Source organism: Caretta caretta, chromosome 3 (genome assembly GCF_965140235.1).
Source record: "Caretta caretta isolate rCarCar2 chromosome 3, rCarCar1.hap1, whole genome shotgun sequence".
In the NCBI taxonomy this organism is placed as follows: Eukaryota; Metazoa; Chordata; order Testudines; family Cheloniidae; genus Caretta; species Caretta caretta.
In genome coordinates this window covers 81,931,010-81,957,831 of record NC_134208.1, presented here as the reverse complement: position 1 = coordinate 81,957,831, position 26,822 = coordinate 81,931,010, and the positions used below count along the sequence as shown (strand labels likewise).

The 26,822-nt window shown below is 39.9% G+C and overlaps 1 protein-coding gene across 1 annotated transcript in view; it reads right to left on the bottom strand.

Annotated features, from left to right (window-relative positions):
* The window catches only part of PRDM1 (PR/SET domain 1), a 117,878-nt gene extending 97,253 nt beyond the window's left edge, over window positions 1-20,625 (bottom strand). The window contains exons 1-2 of the mRNA XM_048844905.2: window positions 20,540-20,625; window positions 19,827-19,866 (exon numbers count right to left, since the gene is read on the bottom strand). The gene's annotated coding sequence lies outside the window, so the exon portion shown is untranslated. The remainder of the gene's footprint in view (window positions 1-19,826; window positions 19,867-20,539) is intronic.
* Window positions 20,626-26,822: the final 6,197 nt, after the last annotated feature.

Genomic DNA, 26,822 nt, shown 5'->3' with positions numbered 1-26,822 from the left:
ATTTTCTGCAAAGGTGAAGAGGTGCTGGTTGTGGGAGCTCATTGTAAGGGGTAGGGAAAGGCAGAGTTCCTGTTGTAAGAGAGGAAAGTGTTGAGGTTTCTGGGGGGTGAAGCTTGAGGGAGACGGAGTAAAAGGAACTGCTTTGAAGTGGCTTTGCTTTTAATTTATACACACACTGGAACCACAGGGTGATTGTCAACTATTGTTTAATCCACCTGAAGGGCTCTCATGTGGCATAGTGCAGGGTTCTGTTGCTTCTCCACTCCTGTTCAATGTGTATGTGAGGCCACTATGAGGGTTAGCAAACAATATGGATACTACCCAGCTCTTTATCACCTCTGCTGTGGCTGCTTCTGTAGTTAGGACACTACAATGGTATTACCCAGTGTCCGATGGTGATTGGGGCTTGAATGATGGCTAGCTGTCTCAGGCTTGAACCACTCAGGATAGAAATCATACTATTGTATGGGGGAAAGCAACAGGAAGGTATTATATCAGCACTATTAGTTGATGACGCAACCATTATACATGAATTCAGATTGCACCTTAGGGTTCTTATTAGGCCTGAAGCTACTGGATATTTGAAGTGGGCTTTTCACCCACGAAATCTTATGCCCAAATAAATCTATTAGTTTTTTCTATCTGTCAAGTACCAAGGGGTAGCCATGTTAGTCTGTATCCACAAAACCAACAAGGAGTCCGGTGGCACCTTAAAGATTATCTCTTCGATGCAAGTACTATCTATGCTTGTTAAAGTGTGTGTGACCTTGTGTTTCAGATGTGGATTTGCTACACTTAGCCGTGCTATTGACATCTCAGAATTAGGATACTGTCATACGTTGTGCTTGGGCTACACCTTAAGACCATTCAGAAGCTGAAGCAAAATCTAAAATATGACAGCCTTCTTATTAAGTGGAGCTTTCTGCTTATATTGCCTAAATGCTTCCAAGTAGAAATCAAGGCAGTGGTATTGATTTTTAAAGTTTTAAATATAGTTTGGGGTACATGAAAGAGACTGTTTCTCAGGGTCATACTGCCACAAAGAGTTCAATGGCACTACACATCTGCATGAAGTTATTTGTTTGCACAATCAAGGTCTTAATTCTACCTTGGGAATTACTTCACCTGTGGAAGCTCTTCCATGCCCAACATGACTCTAATTATTTTTAATGCTGTTCTCTGGACTGTTTCTATTTCTGGTTGGTCTGTGAGAGGTATCTGTTTTGTATTTTTTAATGTTTTTAACATGAAATAGTTTTACAGGCAACATAACCAGGCAGATGACAGGCTGCTTGCTTGTCTAACAATGAAGTAAAAATACACACAAGACCCATATAAAAAGTTTAAAAACAGACATTGAACATTGCAAGCAAACACATATAAAATTGTAAGTATTGTAGAAAGATACAACTTGTACTTTACTAGTATTCTACAGATGCACTAACATAACTGCTTTCAACCTTGAAGTCCACCAACAGATGTAGTTAATTCAAATATACAAGGGTAAATCTTAGCAAAAATACTACACTCCATTGTAAAATAAACTTAACTCCACTCCTGGAAATAAGTTGACCCAGCACTTAGCTCAAGAATCAAGATGAGAGGTGCCATTTATATAATCATAGAATATTTTCTACCTTATGTTTTATGGATGGGATCCACAAAGGCACTTAGGTGTTGCAGTGCTGAGCATCACAGCACCTAACTTTTAGGTGCCTAGAAAAATCACGGGAACACTGATCCACAAAACCAAGTTAGGCACCTAGGCTCCCTATACAATGAATAGGGAAGAGATAGGTGCTTAAGCATGTGATGCACAAAAGCCAGCACACTGCGGGGGAGCTACCTAAGATAACCAATGAGAAATTCCAACCAGAAGGGTGTATGCTAAGCCCTGCCCCCTCTCAAAGATAGGCACCTCAGTCCATGCTGCAGGGAAATGGCCTAGCTCACTTAGTGATCCACAAATGGGCACCTGCTGCCTACAGTCAGCCATCTTAGGCACCTGCCTTGCTTCACACAAAATGTCTGAGGAGGAGGTGCCAACTTTATAATGTTTAGCCCACTGATTAGAACACTGGCATGGGATATGGGAGACCCACATTCAATTCCCCCTTCTCACGGAGACTAGAAAAAAAGATTTGATTTGGTGTCTCCCACATCCTAGGTGAGTGCCCTAAACACTGGGCTGCAGAGTCAGTCATTCTCAGTCTCTTTCTCTTCTCCTCCTCACCCCCTAATCCCTGGCCTAGTAACAGAAGAGAGAAAGAGGGAGAGACTATGGCCCAATGGTTAGGGCACCCATCTATGGAGGTGGAAGACCCAGGATCCAGTCCTTCTCCTCAAATCACTCTTTCATTATTTATCCACAGTGGAACAGAGGCAACAGGGGAGATCGAGAGAGCCCCACACAAGAATATTCCATTGCCCTATAGTTAAAATCAGAGATGTGGGGGCCCCCCTAGTTCAGATATCTTTTCTCCCGCTCTGGCAGAGAGTGGGAAATTGAACCTGGATCTCCCACATCTCAGGCAAGTGCTCTAACCTCTTGTCTTAAAGGTGTAAGATGGGCCCCACTGCCACCTCTGGCCAGATTTTGAATGGGGACTGACCCACTAGGTGGCTTCTGAGCACACCTACTGGGTCAGGCTCCACACATGACTTAGGGCTTGTCTCCATTGGCACTTTACAGTGCTGAAACTTGCAGCGCTCAGGGGTGTGTTTTTTCACATCCCTGAGTGAGCAAGTTGCAGCGCTGTAAAGTGCTAGTGTAGACAGTGCTGGTAGCTATTCCCCTCATGGAGGTGTTTTTTTTAATAGCTGGTGCTGTGACTATACAGCCATGTTAAAGCACTGCCACGTTGCTAGTGAACACGTGCCCTTAAGTGACTGATTGCCTATCTTTCCCAGTTTGTAAATCATTCTGGGGCTTAGGCAAGATAGAGGCATCTGGATGCCTCGAGGGAGGCAGCAGTGTGCATGCTCAGAGGCCGAAACATAGGCATTTAGGAAACTTTTACTTTGAAAACTTAGACACTGAGTGAGTCTAGGCACCTACAGGGTTCAGCAGCAGGAGTTCTATGGATCACAGTGAAGCCAAAACTGGGACTTTTAAAAAAAAGGGGGATAGGCCCAGATCCACAAAGGTACCTAAGTCTGGGGTTTAGGCACCTAAGTACCTTTGCAGATCTGGGCCTATTCCCTTTTTTAAAAGGAATGTTGTGGTGGCAGTCAGTGCAAAGTTTAGATTTTGGGTTAAAACTTTTACAAAATATGAAACGGATTGAAATGTTTTCATACTTTTTAAAAATTCCAGCAGAACTATTTGTAAAGTAAACAACCACTGCAGTGTTTGCAACCCAAATACTGAAGCATTGTGCTAAGTGTCTGAGGACCAGAAAGTGAAACTGACAAGAATGAAATGCATAGGTTAGCTGCATTATCCAAATTGAGAGAAATGCAAAAAGTAAATTAAACAGCCAACACCAGCAGTAAATTAAATTTTTTAAATGTCAGTTTTTGTAAAATAAGGTGTTATCTGTAAAACAGGTAAGTGCATGAAAGTTAAGGATACGGATTTTATAATTGACAGTGTCCTTTTAATCTAATACAAGATCTTGTTACACATGGATATGTTTTCAGTAAGCTGTCCTTAATGATAATTCTCTCTTGAGTCATTATAACTAATCAGAACCCAGTAGTGTCCAGGAATAATTTTTTTTTTCAAGTCAGAAGATAGTCCACTAAAACTTTATTTTCCCCCAGTGTATTCTATATCAAACTGTTTGAGAGAACTTGTGATAATCTGAGTCCATGCTAAGATATTAGACCACATACTCTGTTCTGGTTAAGTTCCACTCAGTGCAGGAAAGGGTGGGCAAAAGTAGCTATGCAGGGGATGGTAGGGTTACTCTAGCTTGTGCCCAGCTGCTTCTGGCCCACAAGGCCATTCTGATAGCCAGAGTTTAGCAGTGCTCTCTAGACACATCCCATTTTACCAGGAATGCTCCTATACTGGGAATGGGGTAGCACAGAGCTGATACACAGGTTCCATACCACTTGTGAATTCCCCCTGCAGAGAGGAATGGGAGGAAGGTGGGAATCTCCCCATACCAGAGGAATTTCCTGGGGACCAGTCTCCTGGGTTTATGGCCTTTTGCACTTAAAAGTGGTGCAAAGGAGCCATAGTGGAATACAGAATTTGTTCGGTTTGTTGAGGGTGAAAATAATGTAAATGGTTCCTTCCAACATGAGTTATCAGGTGCTCCTCACTGATCAAATCTGCTTCAACATGCTGATCACCATTCTTAGTACAGATCCCTACAGCACCCTCTATATTCACCTCCTTCAATGCTGAGAATAGGTTAACTGTTACTACTTGCTTCCTATCCCTTAACCTATTTTTAATCCATTACAGGATTTTACCTCTGATCCTGTAGTTACTACATTTAATAGTCTGTTATGAAGAACTATCAACAGATCTCTGAAAGTCTCAAATTATATTAATTTGTTCTCCTTTTCTTTTTGTTTGTCCTTTTAAATAATCCTAACATATTAGGGGCATGATTTGCTGTTACAGAAATGCTCATTGTCTCTACTATTACTTTCCATCTTTCTACCTACTAGCTGTCTTTAATGATTGGTATCGGAGACTCAGTCAGCTACAGTATAATCATTAGCAAATCTTCAAAAGGTGTACAGTAGAACCTCAGAGTTACAAACACCAGAGTTACGAACTGACCAGTCAACCACACACCTCATTTAGAACCGGAAGTACACAATCATGCAGCAGCAGAGACAAAACAACAAAAAGCAAATACAGGACAGTAATGTGTTAAACGTAAACTACTAAAAAAATAAAGAGAAAGTTTAAAAAAAGATTTGACAAGATAAGGAAAATGTTTCTGTGCTTGTTTCATTTAAATTAAGATGGTTAAAAGCAGCATTTTTATTCTGCATAGTAACGTTTCAAAGCTATATTAAATCAATTTTTAGTTGAAAACTTGTCAGAACCATATCATTTAGTTCATTCCTGAAGTGTTTGTAACTCTGATGTTCTACTGTATTGTTACTAATTATGTTACCTATTTTGTCAGTAGCTCAGCTATCGAGGGTTCCTCACTTTCTTTAGAACTCAAATGAGTAAAATCCAGACTTGGATATTGGTTGCCATGTACTTTCTAAAGTTTTCCCTGTTCCTTCTTTTTTCTTGTGAAGGAAGAAAGGGAAATTCATCACTTTCTGCCAATTCACCTTCATAACTGGCAATGAGTAATTCCAGAGTAGTTATTCCCCTCTCCCCCACCCCCCCATCATCCATTGTGGTAAAGACTGATATAACAGTTCCTAGCATACTGTTGCTAAGAAAACCCCACTGTTTTTCTCAGTAACTGTGTTAACCTTCATTATAGAGTACTACCAGAACTTGCCACTGGGTTTAGGCCTCAGTCCTATAACATACTGCAGTCAGGTCTTGTTCCAGCAAAGTCCTTAAGTACATATTTAGCTTTAAGTGTGTGAGTAGTCCTATAGATTTCACTGGCACTACTCATGGGAGTAAAGGTACTTAGGTAGATTCTTATGTTTTTGCAGGATCTAAGTCTTACTACTGAACAGGACTATATAGTCCTCACCTCATCTGGATTGAAGTCAGTGTTTCAAGAATTTTAAAATTCTTGACTATCATTTGAGTCAGTCAGAAATACACATGCACTTTCAATATCAATGTTTGCCAACACTTAAGCCTTATGTTTCCACTTTCTAGTGCAGTGATTCAGATGTACTGTATATTAAGCCCACCATTTATGCTGAGGATTTAACAGTCTACATTAGCTCTGTGGCATGTAAAAATAGCAGAAACGTCAGATTTTCTGCTTATAAAGTTGTTGTTGTAAGAGGTGCCAGAAGAAATCACTTTGAGCCAAGCAGTTGGTTTGATGACTCTACTAATTACAGACCAGTGCTTCTCCTGCTGAGCTGAAGAGGGCCAAGGCTTGTTGTCAAGCAGACTGATTAGCCACTGTTACCCATTAAGACCACCATTTGAGTGTAGACAGAGACATAGAAGGAAACATAAGAAGGCGACGTGCATAACCAAACAGGCTACCTCACTGAAAAGAAACCCCCTAAAGCCACATTCTGTTTCATTAGCACATGAAAATAAGGTACTTTAATACTTCACTCTCCCATCAGGAGCCAAGGTTCATCATTCATGGAAATGGAGTTTTGATAAGGTAGGGTGTGTAAATGAGGCAGGGAGATTTCTTGAATGTGTGGCACTCTACTTTGATTGTCTAATGAGAAAAATCCAACTGTATGTATTTAAGTTTAAAAATCACTTTTATTGTGCACTCCTTTAGAATATAGCAAAGTCCATGAAAGGGATAAAATAGGCTTGGGTACTTTTTAGCATCATTCTGTTGTATAAAGATGATTCAAGGCTTTGTAAAAGTATTTTCTCCTGGTTTATTTTTATATTAGAAATTCAGGATTGCCCATCTTTTTGTCCCTGGAAGACTCTGAATAAATGGATATTTTGTTGCTTTTTGACATCACAGGTATCAAGGAAGTGAAACCTGAGCAATTGAGAGAGGAAGAAACTCGTAATCAAAATGTTTAAAACTCTGGTTTTCATTTGTCTGGGTTTTCTGGCCACTTATTTAACTCAAACTCCTGATCAAAATAACAACATCTCATTATTAATTAAAGATTCAGAATTCCCACCCTGCAGTTACAGACTGAGAAATCTCCCACTTTAGTTCTCTGGTCCTCCACTGACACCTCAGCAAAACCAGGGAGGACAAAACTTAACAGTTTTGTTATTTAAAAGAAACACACAAGCAGAAACTTTTAGATCTTCTTTCGGTCATAAACAAGTTGAAAGGGGCACAGCCCCATGTTTTTTCCCTTTGCTGATTACCATAAGAATGAAAAATAATAAGTGGTACATTCCTCTGGAAGAAAAATGTCACTTTATGTAAATAGTGCAAATAAAGGTCTTGCTTCATCTAAAATGTCTGCTCTGTTATAGCAGTGTTGTGGTAGCCATGTCAGTCCCTGGTATTGCCAAGTCTCTCACAGCAACTGGGAATTGCAGAAGTGTACAGCTAGGCTAACTAAAAGTTTGTTCTTTGGGCTTGTCTAACAAAATTATACTGTATTAACCAGGGCCGGCTCTACGTTTTTTGCCGCCCCAAGCAGCCAAAAAAACCCAAAAAACAAAAAAAAACCCCACAAACACCTGGTAAATACACCGCCGCCAGAGAGAACAGGAACATCGGAGGGAGCTGCCGCTGAATTGCCGCCAATGGCGAGACCCGAACCAGAAGAGTTGCCACCGAATTGCTGCCGCGGGAAACAACGGAGAGGAGCTGCTGCTGAATTGCCACCAGGGCTGCTGCTGGACTGCTGCCCCAAGAACAGACAGTGTTGCCCCTTCAGCAGCACTGCCCCAGGTACCAGCTTGCTTAGAGCAGGCCCTGGTATTAACCATAGTGGTACAAGCCACCTAGTGTGCATGCAATTATAATGGTATAGCGGTTAGGCCGTAAGGAAAGAAGAATAAAGCATAAGACACCTTTACACTGGCATAACTGTGTCCACATAAGGGGATGCACTAGTATAACCATTTTGATTTAAAAAAAGAAAAAAAAATCACCCCATAATCAACATAGTTATAGTGGTACAAGGCCTTGGTCACTAGCAGTAATAAGGAATTTTAGGAAAACATTTGAGAAGTCAAGAGTAGTTTTGTTTTTACAGAAGCTTTTTTTGTTTGTTTTTTAAAAAAGGACTTTGTAAATTACTCCCAGGCAAACAAAGTGCCTCAAAGTGTGTGCTTTATTACAGACACATAATAAAACATTAACACACCACCCTTTAAAAATGTAGGTAAAAACAGTAAAGGGAGAGAGGTTCTAAAAGAGAATGTCAAAAGGGGGAGGAAAAGGTATATTAGTGCCAGAAGTGATTAAACTAGAATTCAATTTTGGAGTAACAAGGTTCTGAGTAATGGAAAAAGATGGAATGAGCTAGGGCCCAGCTCAGCAAAGGTTGGCCTCCTGTCCTCAGATAGGCTAAACAGGGTGGTGTCTTAACAAACATCCCATCAGACCGAGGCTCAAGAAGGTGTTCTTGAATATAATGTAGCCAGGGCCTACGATATTAAGGGCTTCAAACAAACAAACAAACAAACAAACAAATTCAGTAGTTCCAGCTTAAAGTCAACCCACCACTTCATAGGCAGACAGACAATGTTGGCATAATAAGATTACAGTAGCTCAAGCCAGTGAACATACATGCTGTTGCGTTCTGAACAATTGAGAAGCCCTGCTGAAAGCTCCACTAAATGGGAATTACAATAATCCAGCCTTGTGATCACACCAGCACATGTTGCTATTGCAAGGTTGTCATGAGCTAGGGGCACACACTGTGCACACTGCACAGCTAAAACAAACACTTGCTAATCGTGTCCAACACGTCTTTCCATGGGAAGGGTGTGAACAAAAGTAAGACTAAAATGCTTAATCTGATTCACAATTTCTGAAAGAGTCCCCTCAGTAAAAGCATTCTAACATTGCCCCCTGTCCACCACCTAGACTCCAGATTTTCTGGGCTTGAATGCATCCAGGAGGCAACATTGCCCAGGAATTCATCCGAGCAGAGACTGAACTTGCAGGTCCACGGGGAAAGTTAGACAAAGTTGTGTATCATCAGCACATGGATTAGAAAAGTTGTCAAAAGATCTCAGATATATTGAACATGGAAAGTAGGACAGATCCTTGATGAGAACAGCAATTCAAATACCTGAGTGATGATACACACAGCTGTGTAACACCACTATTTGCCTCCTTCCTTTCAGGTATTTCTTGAACCATTTGAGGACAATTCCAGACAGACACACAAGCTGTTTCCCTTAGGCCATGTCTACTCTAGGATTTATTTTCTAAGCTTTCTATGATGTTGCCACTAGTTCAGTTAAACCTGGTAGGAATTCTTTCCTAAAATTTCGTAGTGTTGACAAGGCCCTAGTGCTGTAGCAACAAACCCTGGTCAATCATATCAAAAGCTGCCAAGAAGACCATCATGATCAAAATGGCCAAATGGCCCTGATGTAATGCCAAGAGGAAATCACTCATGACTGTGACAAGAGCAACCTCAGTTCTCATGCAAGATATCCATGTCTTATAGAAATCCATTCAGACACACCATCATAGCAAGCAAACATTTGACAGTGAAGTGTAAAACATTAGCTCTGTCTAAATAATAATAATAAATAAAAAATAAATATGTAAAGCCTCTGATTTAAAAAAGTAAGTTTGAGTAAGACAGAGAGAAGTATTGGTCAAACATTTAAAGATTTAAATAGCACAAATCCAATATAGCTTAGATATAAAAACAAAAGAAACTAAACAGGGTTATAACCATATTGTCCCAACTCTTATTTAATTTGATTTTTTCAATACTGTACAATGACTCAAAGAATGGAAGGAGAAGTTTTAACGAGTGTCACAATGTCTCCCACATGATCATCTTTCTCCATTATCCAAGAAAAGAAAAAGAAAAAAAAAAGAAAAAGTGAAAAAGAAAAGAAGCGTTGCAATGACCAGGTTTGTAAGTTGTGATTAATTAAACAACTGTGAAGAACTAAGAAATCCTCTTCCTTTTTGGCATAGGTTCTTTTTAGTTGTAAGTAAACTAGAATACAAGAAGCTAGTTTCTTTCCTCCGTAGCTATTTTGTTTTAACTTGCATATATTTGTGAAAGGTTACTCACCAGCCATTCTAACGTCATTAGTCCTGTGGTAACGTTCATTGCCTCTGAACAAAATGGTTTTAAGTCCTTCTGACAATAGGTCAATGCACTCCGTTGAAAGATTAGGCATCAGTTTCAATATTTGACTAGAGGTTTTTGTTGCTAGTTTTTTTCTTTTGATTACTTACCAGCCCTCAATCTGCCACATCCTGAATTGTATACACATGCATAATAAGCAAATCCCTGAAAGACAGTCATCCCAAACCAAGCAGAGTTGCGACTGGTTTTCTAGTGAAAACTTGCTAACAATGAGCAAGTTGAAAGGTCACTGTGGGTAAGCTGCGTGGCCCCTTTCCCTTTTCTCACTACAGCAACACCTTGAGGACCTTTGATCTAAATGTCAGTGGTGAAAATACACAAACAGATTCTTTCCTATTATACTCACAGGTGTACATTCCTAAAACTGTTACATTCCTTGACCTTCATCTGCACTGAAAATCAGTACTTCAAAAAAAGTAACCCCTTCTCTCCTCAGATCATACCAGTATCAGAAAACAAAGTATCAGTGTAAATATCGTATTCTAAACACATACAGCCTGCCTGATATTACACTGCATAAAGCATCATCTACAAGGATAGGACCAGTCTGTTTTGCTACTTTTACTCACATTGAGTAGTAGCTTATTTTGCAGATACTCTGTGAGTAGTCCCAGACTAAGAAGTGAAAAGCATGAGAAAAGAATCTGCTCCTGGGCCAGCCTAGTGGATTTTATGTGTTGAAGTGACCTGGGCTCAAGGCTAACTTGACATACTCATGTCTGTTCAGTAAGAGTTGGCAATGGCATGGTTAGCCTCCAGAAATGTGGCACGAGAGCTTTAGGATATGTGAAAATATTCTTTTAGGCACCACAATTCCTAGTTTTCAACAACAGTTTAGACAGTGGGGTAAAAAAGTTGCTTTGCCTCCCTAGGCTTTTTTAAAAATACATTCATATATTGTGTGAGTGTTAAGGATATTCATATCCATCTATTGAGGTGCTTTTACATTACATAGTGTTTTACAGGGCTCTGAAAAGATTAAACACTCTATAAATGTCAAGAGTATAACACACAGAAGAAAATTATTATTTCTACTGTGTCAAAAAGTGCTCTATACGTGCTTCTGACATGCCTCAGTTTCTTATACTCATGCACAGCATATTTGAAAGGAATATTTGAAAGAGTAATTTAAAAGCAACTATCTCAAGTTGGCCCAGCTGTAAAATATGCTGTCCCCATCTCCTTCGGCTGGAAAGGATTTTGGAAAAGGATACTCAGACTCCCTTCTCTAAAAAATGGCATGGGAAGTAAATACTACTTCCCCAGACCTTCACACACACAAAAAAGAACGGTCTAGAAACAGCATGCAACATATTTTCCAAGACTCATGTAGAAACTACTGCTCTTTTGGGAGGTGGATGTTTAAAAAAAAAAACCCATAGACAGTGTGCCTACCTTTTAAAGGTCAATCGCCTGTTTGAGTGCTTTATAGTGGAGGCAGTACTTTCCCCTCTTTTTTAAAAACCTCAAATAATAAATGTCAATACAGGAGAGGAGAGAAAAGAGAAAGACCACTAAGAGGAGTCAATAGCCAACTTTCCTCTCCAACAATTTTATTCCATGTTTATCAGCAGTTTGGTATTGTACTCCTACCATGACTCTTTTTGTCTTTTGTTTTTTTAAACAAAAATTGAATTACAAGTATAAAAGCCACCATCTAAAAACCTGCAGGCATTTTAAGAGCTGCAGAGGTTAGAAGGGTAGCTCCTGACTCTAAATGGCACGTATTGTTCCTTTTCCCCCCTTGAATAACAAAAAGGGAGAAGAAAGCTATTACCTGTTTTTACCTCAGTAAAATCCCAATTCATTTTTTTTTAAATTATAGAACAATGTGATTTTATAGAGCAATTGGGTCAAATATCTTGGTCTTTCCTTTTATTGCATTAATAAATTCCATAGAAGGCATATTAAAACAAGTAAGTAACAGCAGAGAAACACCCAAGTAGCATGTTTTAGGATTCTGTCAAAGACAGGACAGATTGATCTAAAGGTATTTAAGTTATTTTAAAAACTGCTCTTTTAGGGCCAGGAGCATAAGAAGCTGATGTGCTTTCACTTGGAAATTGTAAGGAAAGAGATACAAGGCAAGGCTCTGATCCTGCAAACACACCCAAATAACGTTATGGTTGTGCATATAGCCCCACTGGGTTCAAATCACACAAGTTAGGCCCTCATCCTACAACTGGATCCATGCTGAAGAACATGATGCCATGCCAAGTATTGGAGCGTTCTACAGCTCCAAGACTGGTGGTCAGATGGAGAAGAAAGGCTGGAACTTGAGCCTATGATAGTTGTCCAGAGGCAGTGGCTGCCAAGACCTACCTCACCTGCATGGCCTCCTTCTGTCTGGAACACCTGAAGCTTCACTGAGAGAGCCTGTCTTTCAGGGGTCACCAGTTGCACCTGCCCATGATGGGCCTTCAGCAGAGGAAGGGCCTGGAGCACGAGCACCTAGAGTTCTATTGCCAGGAGCACATCAGCCTGGCCAGACACAAGCTGTGCACCACCAGCCTGGTGCAGGAGGCCAAGACAGAAAAGGAGTCACATCTGAAGAACATACTGCCAGAGCTGTATAATCGGGTGAAAAAGCTTCTCAGGCATTGGATGAAGTAAGGATGCAGCAAAGACAAGCCAGGGAGACAGCTGCCCAAAATATGGGTTTTCAGAGAAGTAAATTCTTGGGCTATGTCTACACTAGCAAGCTTACAGTGGTGCAGCTGTACCAATTCAGCTGGGCCATTGTAAACCTTCTAGTATAGCCATTCTATGCTGACAATCCCTTGAATGTAATTAATCCATCCCCAATGAATGGCAGTAGCTATGTTGGTAGGAGAAGCTCTCCCACTGACATAGCGTTATCCACACCAGTGCTTATGTTGATGTAACTTATGCCGCTCGGGGGGTGGTTTATTCACACCCCTGAGCGACATAAGTTATAACACCACAACTGGTAGTATAGACATAGCCTTGAAAATTAAAGCTTTAACTGAAGAAGAAAATGAGGCAATGAGGAAGGTTGAAGAAGAAGAACAGCGAGTTTGTGAGAAGTTTGATTACATACATAATGTCCTAAGAAAGAAGAAGAATGGATCCATGTGACTGCACCCTTGCCTTATGCAGATCTGATTCCAGAATGAGGCACTAAGAGTGAAATTCTGACCCCGCTGAAATCAGTGAGTTTTGCTATTGACTACAGTGGGGCCAGGATTTCATTCTGAGTATTTACAAGATGGAGGCATGTGAGTAGGCCTTGCATAGGCTAAAATATGTAAGAACTACTTTATATATGAATGAGTGTGTGGGTGTTACAGAGTCATGCCCTTAGCTTGTAAATTGATATAGGCATACAAGATCAATCCCTAAATAAATAATTGCAGAAAAAAGCAATCTAGGATTATATGTATAATTTCTTCTGTCACTTTTAAAAAGCAGCTTCAAAAGTTCTTTCAAAAATTTTAAAAAAACCTTTCAAAAGTATTCTGCTTGACTGTGGGCAAAATTTACATAAAAGCCTAATCATTTCTAATTTTAATAAATACTATTTTTCTGCAAAAATTCTGTTTTAGTTTTGAAATTTCTTATTCTAGCTCCAAAAAAACCACTATTAATCACAGTGTCTATATCTCCCACATCTCTCTATACTCATGCTGTTTCATAATTTACAAAAAAATAGTTGCATTCATAATATCATTGTTATACAAATTATTCTCCATTGCATCAACTACTGTTTTCTTCCAGTTATATTCTTAAGGACTGAACACAGACGTGGTTTATCTTATCAGTATACATGTTAAATCCCAAGGCAACCTTTTATAGCCAAAAAGACACATTGTCAGCACAGAAACTTATGATGCAAGTTTATGCCCCTTAATTTATAATCTAATTAGCATGATCTCCTTTAGCTAGAGGATGCCAAATAACATACAGAAGTTCAAGAGAATCATGAACATAATGAAATAACAAGACTTTCACTTTGATGTAAAATTCTTTCTTACACCTTTGTGATTTCTGGAAATTTTGTTGGACTAAAATCTGAGGGTCAAATTTGGCCTACAATAAAATGTTCTCTACCCATGCATCATTTTATTGGAAGCATAAGTGCTGGAACTAGGGGAGCTGCAGCACCCCTGACTTGCTGTGGTTTCCATTATATCCAGGGTTTACAGTTTGGTTCAGTGGCTCTCAGCACCCCTGATTGGAAGTGAATGTTAACAGGATTGGACCCTTAGCCATGAAGTACCACATCTTGGGGCAGATCCTCAGCTGGTGTAAATTGTCAGTTCTATTGAAGCCAATGCCCTTAAGAGTAAGTGAGGTAAAAAGTAACACAAAGTGTGTACTGACAAAAAAAAAAAAAAAAATAAGCAAGAAAGCTTGAAAGCCCCTCCCCCTCCCCAGCAGATATTAAGGACATTGACTTGAAAAGACAGACATTTCTGAAACTGTCCCACTCAAGATCAATTTGACAGCATTACCCTTAAATTTAGAATTTAGTAAGAACATTTTATCTCACTGGCAAACCACATCACCAGGAGAAAATTGAATCTAGACATGCAGTGAAAAGTTTAAAAAATAATATTTTTTTTTGAAAGGCATCAGCTAGTGGCCTTTTACAGCACAGTTTCTACCCACAGAGTTTACTAACTAAAAATGAAAAGGGAAATCTGTACTTGTGCCTGTGTCATGTCACACTTGATAGAGGAAAAATATATATATACTGCACATATTATTGGTTATTTATATTCCATGGGTAGCCAGTTGAAATTTTGTAGTTTCATACATTTCCTGCTTCAATAAAATTAGTGAAATAATAATTAAATTTTGCTAAAATTAATTAAAACTATTTACTATAATATATTTTATAATTCTGATGGAATAGGAATAGGAATTTCCTGTTGGAAAGGGTAAGGTAAATTGCTAGTCAATTAAAAAAGGAAACTCACATCTACTTGGAGCATCTACTATCACAGTGTTTTTATGCACACTCTTTATCTATTTATACCGTACTTATATAGCCCTTCATCACCATTGTATCTGGGCCACCATATCTTAATCTTGTTACACTTTCCCCCTTGAAGTTATTGTTTATAAACCCCAGGAATAACTGGGAGCTGATTTTAAAAATAGATATTTATGCAGTGCCCTTTCTTTGCACTGCTGTTGGTAGAAAAAATGTTTAAAAAGGGGAAGATTTTTTTTTATTATCCCCAGCCCTCTTTTTCACAAACATAAAAAAAAAAAAAATCCTCAAAACTCACTCTGGTCTCCAAAACCATGAATTCTGACAACTGTATAAAAACAATGACTACTTCCATATAGTAATACTTCATTTTGCTAAGAAAAATAACTTTTTTGTTTACAGAACTGTTAAAAGAATGTAGGCAGCAATCCGCCAAATTATATTCTACTTTAAAAGGGAAAGAAAACTTTAGTTTGACTTATTGCAAATGAGCTGTTTTAGTAACAGTGCCCTCACAAATGCTCATTAGCCAGTTGATAAAGAGAAACAATTATTTCTCCACTTTACTGACCAAGCAATGCTTACTATTCTTAATACATAAGATGTACAGATTCAAATGTGTAACTTACTACTAGTGATACTGCAGCCTGGTTAAGAAAAGTGTCAAGAATTTGGCAAACAGAGTAAAGTCATTTTGGGGGGGAAGTGGGTGTGGGGGCACCCTTTCTAAACTCCTTTACATCAAACAAGCTGATAATAAGAGGGTTGCCAACAACAGTGTTTAGGAACCTTTAATCACAAATGCAGCATCATCAGGAAGCTATTTATAACACACCTACATCTGGTAAGCTAGACAAGACTGGAATGTTTCTAAATATAATAACACTTCTATTCAGGTGTGATTTAAAATGTCTGATTTTAAGGAGGACAAGTACATTTAAGAGCTCTGAGACGGATTACAACATATATGATTAATAAAACATAAATCCTATTATAAGAGAAAAGCCACCAAAGGCTGAATGGAGGAGGGAAATAAGGAAAATGTTATTCTGTCTTCATTCTTCCATGCTTCTGGAATGTGGGTAGATCATAGTAAAACTTTAAGTGGCAAGAAGATTAAAGGAAAACTGTTAAAGCCAAGAAGGACACTAACATCATCTGGGGTAAACTGGCACAGTTCCACTGACTTCAATGTATCTATGATGACTTACACCAGCTGAGGATCTAGCCCACTGGCTTTACAGAAGGTACGGTCTATTAAAATTGTGATTAATTTAGAATCAAGGCTTCCATAGCAATTAAAGCACATCCTGCCCTAGCTAGAAGCTGCATTGTCGCAGTATTTTTCTTTTTGTTTTAAATAGCTTTGTAGGCACATTCCCTAATAAAAGATACAAACCTAAGCACATTATCAACGTTTAATATTTCATAGCATCTTCAGGAGTGCCAGGCACATGACAGAAAATACCTCAAAAACAGGTTTCTGCCCTGCAGATCTTACAGTATAAGGACCAATCATTCTGAAAACCCTACCAAGTGTATTGCTTATTATTAAAAATAGTCCCAATGACTTCAGTGGAGTGCCTCACAGTAGCAAGAACTACGTTCGCAGAAAGAACAGGAGTACTTGTGGCACCTTAGAGACTAACAAATTTATTTGAGCATAAGCTTTCATGAGCTACAGCTCACTTCATCGGATGCCATATAGTTCATATAGTAAGCTGTAGCAAGTGATGGACTTGGCAAACAAGAGAGGAGACCAAAACAGAAAAACACAACTTACGGAGATATGGTAATATGATTACTCAGTTTAGGCATGCATACATATATTTTTGTGGATCAAAATACATTGTGTGTGTGTTTCTGTGGACTTAGGACACATTTTTCATACATGACATTGCAGAAGAGGATCTTTAAAGCCTTGTCTTTGGACATTTTTATTGTATTAGAATATGACTATGTCACAAATTCTAATATGACACATTTAGTGAAGATGTGCCCTAAGAGTGACTTGAATAAGGTGAAGGAATTAAGAATAGTGGCAAAAATTCTTAATAGCAGCTCCCACATGGTTTCATGCTTAGGCATACATCCCATGCACTGAAAAGTATAACTATAGAAAAAAACATTTTGTCTAATATTTAAGGCAAAAAATGGAAAAGGATGCCAACTATGAAACTAAATTAGCTGCCAGCACTCAGAGGTTTGCAAAAAATGAAGCCAAATTTCCATGATATTTACTGCAATATTTACTTAAACACCATAAGGCTAGAAACCATTGTCGTAATTTTAATGCTTCTAGTGAAAAAATAGTAGCAACTTATAATATCCAAAGTTCCAGCTGGAAATGCAGTACCTAAATATTTTCCATTATCTTCCTAAATATCATTTGGGACAACTGAATCAGTAGCGTTAACGACAGAGACAAATAAATATATCAGCTACACAATGCCAGTTACTTTTTTCTGTGCTATTTTCTGGGCTTCAGGTGTTTCAGTGTAATACTTCAACAACATCTACTTAGTATTTTGTATTTAAATTTTTACAAAGTTAACATTTAGAATGGTACCATTTGTTGTGTCTATGTATGATTGATCAGCTTAATATAAAATGTAAAAAAAATGGTAGAGTCTTTCAGCAATACGTAGTTTGTAGAGAAATAATTGATTTATTTTATTAGTTGACAATTGCTGCTTTTAAGACATAAGATAGAACCTTAAGTTGCATTTATCTTCTAGCCACTGGTGTGAATTTTGCAAATTAATAAAACATGAAATCAAGTATACAGCATTACTGAAATGTAGTTCTGTTCATTAATGTTGAAAAAATATAGTTGTCTATTTATGACTCTTTCCGAGCATAATAGTAACTGTACTGTAGTGTATTTTGTAAAATTAAGGAAGACTTAGAAACATGAGATCTCACACTACAGCACTGTGCTATTATCAGTTTGCTGAGACCATGAGTGATAGATACTGATGCTTTTGGCAAGATTTAGCAGGTTCATGAATCAGCAAATGAGAGTGCAGCTCTTCTGTAATAAATCTTTTCATAAATGTTCATATCTTAAGGATATGCTCATTTCCTATTTCTGTATTTTACAGTTAATTTTATTAATACATCCCCTTCCACATATTTTTATGTTGGATTGTAATGTTACCTAGTAATTCTACAAGGAAAAATTACATGTTAAGATGAGGAGGACTGAAAAATTACAGCCCATGTAAGTCTTTTAGAGTTTTTTTAAATGCTTATTATTTGTTAGGATCATACAAAGAAAACTATATATTTCTTTGAAATTTTATTAATTGCTTTCTAGAAATAAATTCACTATTATTTCAGTTGGAAAATTTAACAGTTCTTACACAATACATTTCTAGCTGATTGATGAGGAAAATAAACCCTGTTTGTTTTTTTTAAATATGGATTGTGCAACTAATTATTCAAAGTGAAGCTGCTATAGTAGATTATATTCATTATCACTTCCAGCTACAACACTTTACAAAAGTTATAGAATTTGTTACACATTTTAGGGTATCTCACATGCTTAAATAATTTTTCCAAACAAAATTATTTGCTCTTTTAATTTTATTTTTTTGTTAAGTATTAATTTGTGGGATTCAACAACAACTACCTCTTGCAAATGCAGAAATACAAATTGTTTAGAGGCATAAGCATTGTAAATATGATACAATTAAAAAGAAAATTAAAACAATTTGTCTTATTTGTAAGAAAATCTCCTCAAAATCCTCTCTGTATATTGTAAAGTTCTATAGCTGATGGAATTAAGATTTAGCATTTATCAATTAAAACAGAATTCACTTGGAATAGAGAGTTAAGACTTGAACTAATTTGTCAACCACGATTATCACTTGGAAGGACATTCAGTTTATTAAAGACAACTACTGTGTGATAAGGACAGGATAGATACTAATAACCATGCCGTTTAAATTGCTTGAGTTGGCATTATGCCCAAGTTCTTCAGCTCAGTATATCAACGCACTTGTTGCTGGCAAAGAAAGAGAGGAACTCCCTCAGATCTGAAAATACCACACAAACTTCTCTTTCAAAATAAACGATGAGAATGAACTGTCCTGCTCACTCCCTATGTTTCCGTTTGGCAGAGAGGAGAAAGACAAAACTATCACAGTCCAATAAAAGAAACTATCTTCCTAAATAGTAAAAAATGGGAAAGCATAAAGATGTTAGGGCTCTCATTTTGAAATTAATTTATACATAGTAGTCCTACGTTTCGCTTATGTTAATGCTGCAATTATAAACAAAGAGTTCCGTTGTCTAATGGACCATTTTCCCCACCCCCCCTCAACTCCACTAAAAAAAAAACAAAAAAACTTCTTGCTTTCACTTGACTAACCTATGAAAAGTAGAAAACTCCTGGTGAATCCAATGATTTTCTTACAGTTTATTACTTTAAAAATAAGTTTATATTAAGCTGCTTCAAAAGAAATAAAACGAACACATTTGTTTCTATTTTAATTTAAATCAAGACAAGATTGATGCTATCACGCAATTTACAATAGCTATAGAAAGTGTTTTCTTGGCCCATTGTAAAGCTGAGATGAAGAAGGTATTTTACGCACAACCATTTCCTTTCACTTTACACCAAAAGTCAAATTAAGTTTATATTTGAGACACCTTGAGTATTATTTGTGTGAAGTTAGACGTCAATTTCATACGTGGAAAAACAACGAAAACATGTTTTCATCATCTTCTTGTGTCCCTGTTAAAGAAAACGTGTATTCTCTTTGGACAGGAAGAATTCCTTAGCTCTAACTAACATCCCGGTGTATAACTGAAACAAACGACATGTTTGCTAAATACTTTATATTACTCCATTTGTTCAAATAGTGCCTAGTAATGGGTTAGCATTACCCTATTCATCAGGAGTTCAGTTGAACAAATATAGGAGTTTTGCTGAGACAATGGGCCTCAGCTGCATGACAAATACACGATATAGCCTTGAATTTTAATCTTTGGTGAAAACGTGTCTTACCTTTTTGCAAATCGTCCTCCAGCGTCTTCAAGTGAATGATCTAGAAAAATAAAAACAAACTCCAAATGTAATAGGGCAGAATTTGAATCCAACCATCCACTTTGCTAGTTTTTGTCCAGACTAGTTCCTCGCCGTTTGAACTACAAACAGCAACTTTCCCGTGACATTTATTTTTACTAGTGAGCAATAAAATCACCCCGTTGTCCAATTAATGTGCACATCAGCGTTTCCATGTGCCTTTCACCATCTTGTACGGGGGGAAATGGAAAGGCAAAGACATAAAATAGCATCAGTGACAAGAGTTTCAACTCATTTATAAATCCAGATAAAAGTTAATAGTTAAACTCCTTCCTCTCTCCTCCACCCTCCCAAGTGCTGATATCCTTTAAGAAATGCACTGTTTTTGTTCTCTTTTACCAGAGGCTAGACAATCTGTCAACATCTCCACTTTATTTACGGGTTGAGCAACAGCAGTTCCTCAAACATCAACATTTTACGTTAATCCTAGAGATAATCCACTTCTCTAAAACTAAGAGATCTGCCAGCATCTGTATTATTTATTTTTAAAAACCAACAGTAAGAGTCTCGATCTATCTTCCCTGCGTTCAGAAACGAGGAGGAAAACTACCCCAGAATCTCTCCACTTTCAGTTCCCTTTCCCCGCCCCTCACCCCAGGCAGCCCCCCACAAAAACATCCCCCAGATTCCCCCACCTGCTCAAGTCTAGGGGGGATTTCACAGGAGGAAACAAAATCTTCCAAGTGGTTCCTTTCGGGCGATTTCTTCAACCCGTCTGGAGATCTAAACCTGAAAAACAAACACCTCTATTGAATGCAAACGAAGCTTTGGGGGACTGAGTTAATTCTCCAGCAGACAGCTACTCTCAGGGTCTGGTTACACAAACATACCTACAGACAGGTTGGGGAGAAATCCCTTAGAAACCAGAAATAAATGCAAAGGGTGGTGTTGTTTGGGCGGGGAGGGGGGGGGAAGGAGGAATCTGAAGAGGGCAAAGACACCCCCAAGGGAGCATGCCCCGGGCACCTTTAATGCCGGGACGAGGAGGCAGGAAGGGGTGTGTGTCCGGGGGGGGGGGTATTAAAACAATAGGAACAAGCTGGGAAGGGGCAGATGCTCTAGCAAGTTTGAAAGAGCTCGTGAGAGAGGGGGAGACTTTCCTCTCGCTAGAGGGAGGGGGGTGTGGTCGGGGGAGGGGGAGCAGGGCTCCAGTGCCACCCAGCCCCACCCGCACTGTTGGCCACTGGCCCCCGCGCCGAACTTACCTGCGGTGCCCGCGGGGCGTTGGGGGCAGGCGGAGGCTGTGGCTGCCGGGAGCACGGAGCCCCCTGCCTCATCGCTCCCGGGCACAAAAGGAAGCGGGACGGCCGCCGCACCGAGCCCAGGGCGGGGGAGCAGGCGCCACCCCAGGAGGGACACAGCCCCCAGAAAGCTTATAAATCCCCGCGGGCGGCCCCGCCCCTCCTCCGCCACCGCCTCACAGCGGGGGGCAGCTGCCCGGGGGGCCTCGCGCTCGCATGGTCTCCCCGCGGCGGGCCCGGCTTCCAGGGGCGAGAGACGCGGCGGGGGGGGGGGGGGGGGGGCAGTTCACCGGCCTGTTGCCCTGCCGCGGGGTGGCGGTGGGTTTACTGGGGGGAGGTGTTGCGCGGGAGTAGCACTGGCTGGACCCGGCAGCAGCCGCCGCCGCCGCCGCCTCAGTCACACGCCGCGCTCCTGCCCCGGCTACTTCATTGATCTGGGGGCGGTGTGTGTGTGTGTGTGTGTGGTGGTGGTGGGGGGGGGGAATCGCCAGCTCCCCAAATCTCCCCCTTCACCCTGCCCAGACCCCTGTGATTGGGCAGCTTCCCATCTGTCACGTGACACCCCCCCCCCCGCGGAGCTGCTTCACTTTCACTTCGGTCCCGCAGCGAGGGATGGGGGGGGGGGGGGGTGACAGCCTTTGGGAGTGGGGTGCCTGGGAAAGTGACAGTGTCTCCTGGAGAGGGGGCAGGAGGCCGGGTGTAATGGGACTGGGGCAGCAAGGGGATGTGTCTGGGGGGAGAGGGTAGAAAGGTTGCCCCCAAAGATAGAGGTGATTGATGAGCCCTGAAAACTCCCCTCGCTCCCCAGCTAAGGCTTCCCGCTGTCAGTACAGCTCAAGGCACACGCACTAAGACACACTCTCGCCCTCCCCGAGCCCCAGTCCCAGCAGGGGCAGGCGAACAGTCCGGTTGCGTGTGGCTCTGACTTAGCTGTGCTGCCGCCGCAGAGGTTACAGCCCGGGGGCTGGGAGCTCTTGCAGTAAAGCACATTTTCTTACTTTAAATAGAAGGGGGTGGGGGGTGGGTGGGAAGGAAGATGGGTGGACTGGGCGTGGAGCCTTATAAGGAGCCTGCTGGTGGGAAGCCTCCCGGTGGTGCGCTGGAGGGGGTTTGCGGGGGGCCTTCGTTAATACTCCAGGACCAGATGGAAGGCTGGGTTGGAATGATTTCTTTGCTTTCTGATGGAACTCACACCCACTCTGGAAACTACTTAATCATCTCTGCCAGCGAGGGTTTATCTTAAGGGCTGATAACAATCCAGCTTCAGAGCAACCGCTCTGCCTTTTGAATAGCAAATCGCATCAGGTATTTTCAAAAGGTTTCCAATGCAAGAATACCTTAGGTCCCTTTTCAAGGTCTTCCACATCTCTCTTCCCCTGCTTTCCCTCCCCCCGCCCCCCCCAGCCATTTGAAATGCTCTGCACACCCAAGATTACTCAAATCCAACAGGATACTACTCTAACAATACACTCAGTGACCCATGTTTATACTAGTGATGAGGCTGGCCCAGTATACATTTTGAGAGCTAAGTGTAAACATTTCCAGCATGTGCACTTTAATACAAGTATGTCAGATGTTGTCTCCTCCCTCCTTGGTTATGATGTAGTGGCTTTGTTAAATGGGAAAAGGAAAGATTAGATTCCCCCTCTTTTCACTGCAAGCAACCTCATAAGAACATAAGAACAGCTATACTGTATCAGACCAAAGATCCACCTTGCCCAATATCCTGTCTTCCAACAGTGGCCAATGCCAGGTGCCCCAGAGGGAATGAACAGAACAGATAATCATCAAGTGATCCATCCCCTGTCACCCATTCCCGGCTTCTGGCAAACAGAGGCTAGGGACACCATCCCTGCCCATCCTGGCTATATTTCTGGTATACTGAAAAAAGAAAAGGAGTACTTGTGGCACCTTAGAGACGAACCAATTTATTTGAGCATAAGCTTTCGTGAGCTACAGCTCACTTCATCAGATGCATACTGTGGAAAGTGTAGAAGATCTTTTTATACACATAAAGCATGAAAAAATACCTCCTCCCACCCCACTCTCCTGCTGGTAATAGCTTATCTAAAATGATATTACCAGCAGGAGAGTGGGGTGGGAGGAGGTATTTTTTCATGCTTTATGTGTATAAAAGATCTTCTACACTTTCCACAGTATGCATCCGAGGAAGTGAGCTGTAGCTCACGAAAGCTTATGCTCAAATAAATTGGTTAGTCTCTAAGGTGCCACAAGTACTCCTTTTCTTTTTGCAAATACAGACTAACACGGCTGTTACTCTGAAACCGGTGGAAAGTATAGAAGATCTTTTTATACACACAAAGCATGAAAAAATGGGTGTTTACCACTACAAAAGGTTTTCTCTCCCCCACCCCACTCTCCTGCTGGTAATAGCTTATCTAAAGTGATCACTCTCCTTACAATGTGTATGATAATCAAGTTGGGCCATTTCCAGCACAAGTGAGCTGTAGCTCACGAAAGCTTATGCTCAAATAAATTGGTTAGTCTCTAAGGTGACACAAGTACTCCTTTTCTTTTTGCAAATACAGACTAACACGGCTGTTCCTCTGAAACCTGTCATTGTAAGGAGAGTGATCACTTTAGATAAGCTACTACCAGCAGGAGAGTGGGGTGGGGGGAGTGAAAACCTTTTGTAGTGGTAAACACCCATTTTTTCATGCTTTGTGTGTATAAAAAGATCTTCTACACTTTCCACAGTATGCATCCGACGAAGTGCGCTGTAGCTCACGAAAGCTCATGCTCAAATAAATTGGTTAGTCTCTAAGGTGCCACAAGTACTCCTGTTCTTTTTGAGAATACAGACTAACACGGCTGTTACTCTGAAATCTGGTATACTGAGTTTATCAACTATTAAGGGGGGAAAATTTTCAGAGAGTCCTTTGTTAAACTATTGGCATAATTCAAATGGTAGGAGCCAACTGGGAGGGGTATTCCTCCTCCATTCAACAGTTCTTGCACTTCCTCTGAAATTATGATTACCTGCACTACACTTAAATTGCTAATGGGAGAGGTGGTCAGGTCAGTGACCACATAGCAGAGTAGACAATTACACAAAGATGTGATAGCATTTATTTTGTTAATTATTATCTCACATGTAATATTCAGATAAAACATGATGCCTTGTGTGAGTCAATTGGCATTGGCTTTTTAATGCTTTTATTTAAGTTCTTGCTTTCTGTCATTCTATCAGCAGTCGCCAAACATGGAATATCTCACCTTCATCACCTTTAATGAAGTAATCTTCAGCCATATTCCCCTGGGAACTGGCCATAAACACAGCTGTAAAGTTGATGAGCAGTGGCACATGCATGCTGTAAGACACTGGAGTGCATTAAAATTTTGCTCCATATCATATAAGACTACTTGAGAAAGAGCAATCTCTGACAACTTGTAGGTTCCATGAATAGGCAAAATATACCTGGGATCATACTACTGCAAGGAAAAGAATAAAGGCTATATAATATAGATTCTGTCTACATCTATGGTCAATGACACCGGCTTCAGAAGAAGGTGTAAAATCTCAGATAATATTATAGTATTTTACCATAGGAGATTTTTTTTCTGACCCAGTTTATGCCTGGAACCATTAGCCATGATAGTTTTTGTCACTTTTGTCTTAGTTACTGTAACTGAAAAGGAAACTTGTTCATAAATGTTTATTTCTTGTTTGACTGTATGGTAGTGCCTCAACAGTATGCTGTTGCAGTGAGTTCCACTCATTAATTACGCTTTGTGTAAACAAATATTACCTTTAAACTGTTTTAAACTGAGTCCCTGTTAATTTTAGTATTCTCCAATGTCCTTTTAATATGTGGAACTTTCATTAGGAGTACACAATAGTGCTACTCCATACCATTCATAATTCCATCAGATAGTCCCTTAATCTTCACATTTCAAACACGGGGCCAAATTCTGCCACCTTTACTCACACTGAGTAGTACCTTACTGTGCCAGACAGCCCAATGAAATCAATAGACTCATTCAGAGTAAGATACTACTCACTGAGTATCTGACAGAATCTGGCTCTAATTATATGGTTCCCCCATCTCTCTCCATCTGTAACCATAACATACTCACTAAACAGGACTAATGGCTTGAGCTGGGGAAAGAAAACATTTTAACAATAATTGAAACACTGTTAAACAATAGTGTTATTTACTGAATGAGAACACTGAAACATCATTAGTGAAGGTGGTCAAAAGCAACCCACATAAAGCACCTTGCAGGGAGAGTGAATAGATGACTCAGACAATCTGTCATCTGATTTTGTGAAAAGATTAAAACAATCCTAGCCAAACATCACCAGGGCTATGGTGATTTCAGGAAGAGCATTATGTTTTCCCCCAACTGCATTTGTGTCATACCTTTCCACCTTCAGCTGCATATAAGACTGCAAAGAAAAAGGACACAATAGAAAGTGAGGGGAAGGAGTTTTAAAATGTTTGGTTTAATTTAAAAAAAGAAATCAACCCATCTGTGTGTAACCTTATTTTCTTGACAGTGCTTTTATATTAAATATTTAAAATTACATTTTTTTTACTTGGTATGAGGATAAACTTGGGCCTAAAATGTATGAAGTTACATCATTTATGTGTGTTTGTTTGTTTTACTTTAACATTAGGAAAAGTGGTCTCACAAAAGTGTGTGACTATCTGACTAAGGAATTTCTGCACCTCAGAATTACAGGCACCTCAGAATTACAGACACTTATGATGTTGTTGCTGCATGATGGGAAAGTATTTTTAATACTCCGTATCAGAAACAGAGTGGATTGGAATCCAAGGTGAAATGGCCTCCATTTGCCAGTCCAGGTGCAGTGACTGAGCCAGCCCACTCAGGATGAACAGGCTGGGTCTGATGTGCTGATCTATGATTTCTGTTTAGCAATACTGCCATTTGCCAGCATTAGAAAAACAGAAGACAAGTCCAAACAAATGCATGAAATGTATTTCCATTCTGAAATACCCACAATCCTTGTTTCTGCTTGATGTACGCTTGTGGACTGCATCTTTCCCACTAACATTTCATTCTGAAGTGAACAGGAAACCTACCGGAAAATGCTCTGGGAAAAGGTTAATTCTAACTCCCTTTTTTCCAGTCTCCCTTAGTTAACCATGCTAAGTTAGTCTCCCTAGCCACATCAAATCATCAAACAGCCCATCTCAGAAATTTATTGTTTTAATGAGATCTGTGTCCAGATTTTAATTTGATTAAATTTTGTGAAAATGAACATGTATCCATTATGTTATGTAGAACTCTCATTGAGGTCAGTGTAATTCCATTAATTGATCTAGGGTAGTATAAGGCCCTTAGCATACTGCTGACACCAATAATAAAACCTCTTTATTAAATATATATTTGTAGCAGCTCCAGTTTCTGCAATGTCAGTGTCTTGTACTACATTAGATTCACCAGAACTCTACCTGTGGATGGAGGACAGTAAGGTACATTTCCATATCACTGCAAGGACCAGATTCTCCCCTGCAGCCTATCAGATGATCCTGACTCCTAAGCAGTTTCAATATCATTTTTAATAAAGTTAATATCATGCAGAAAGTTTTAAAGCTAACCCCAGTATTTTGTCTAATGAATATTGGAACACTGACCAAATGCATGAATATGGAGTACAGATGTCTCCATTCTTTATGCAGCTGGG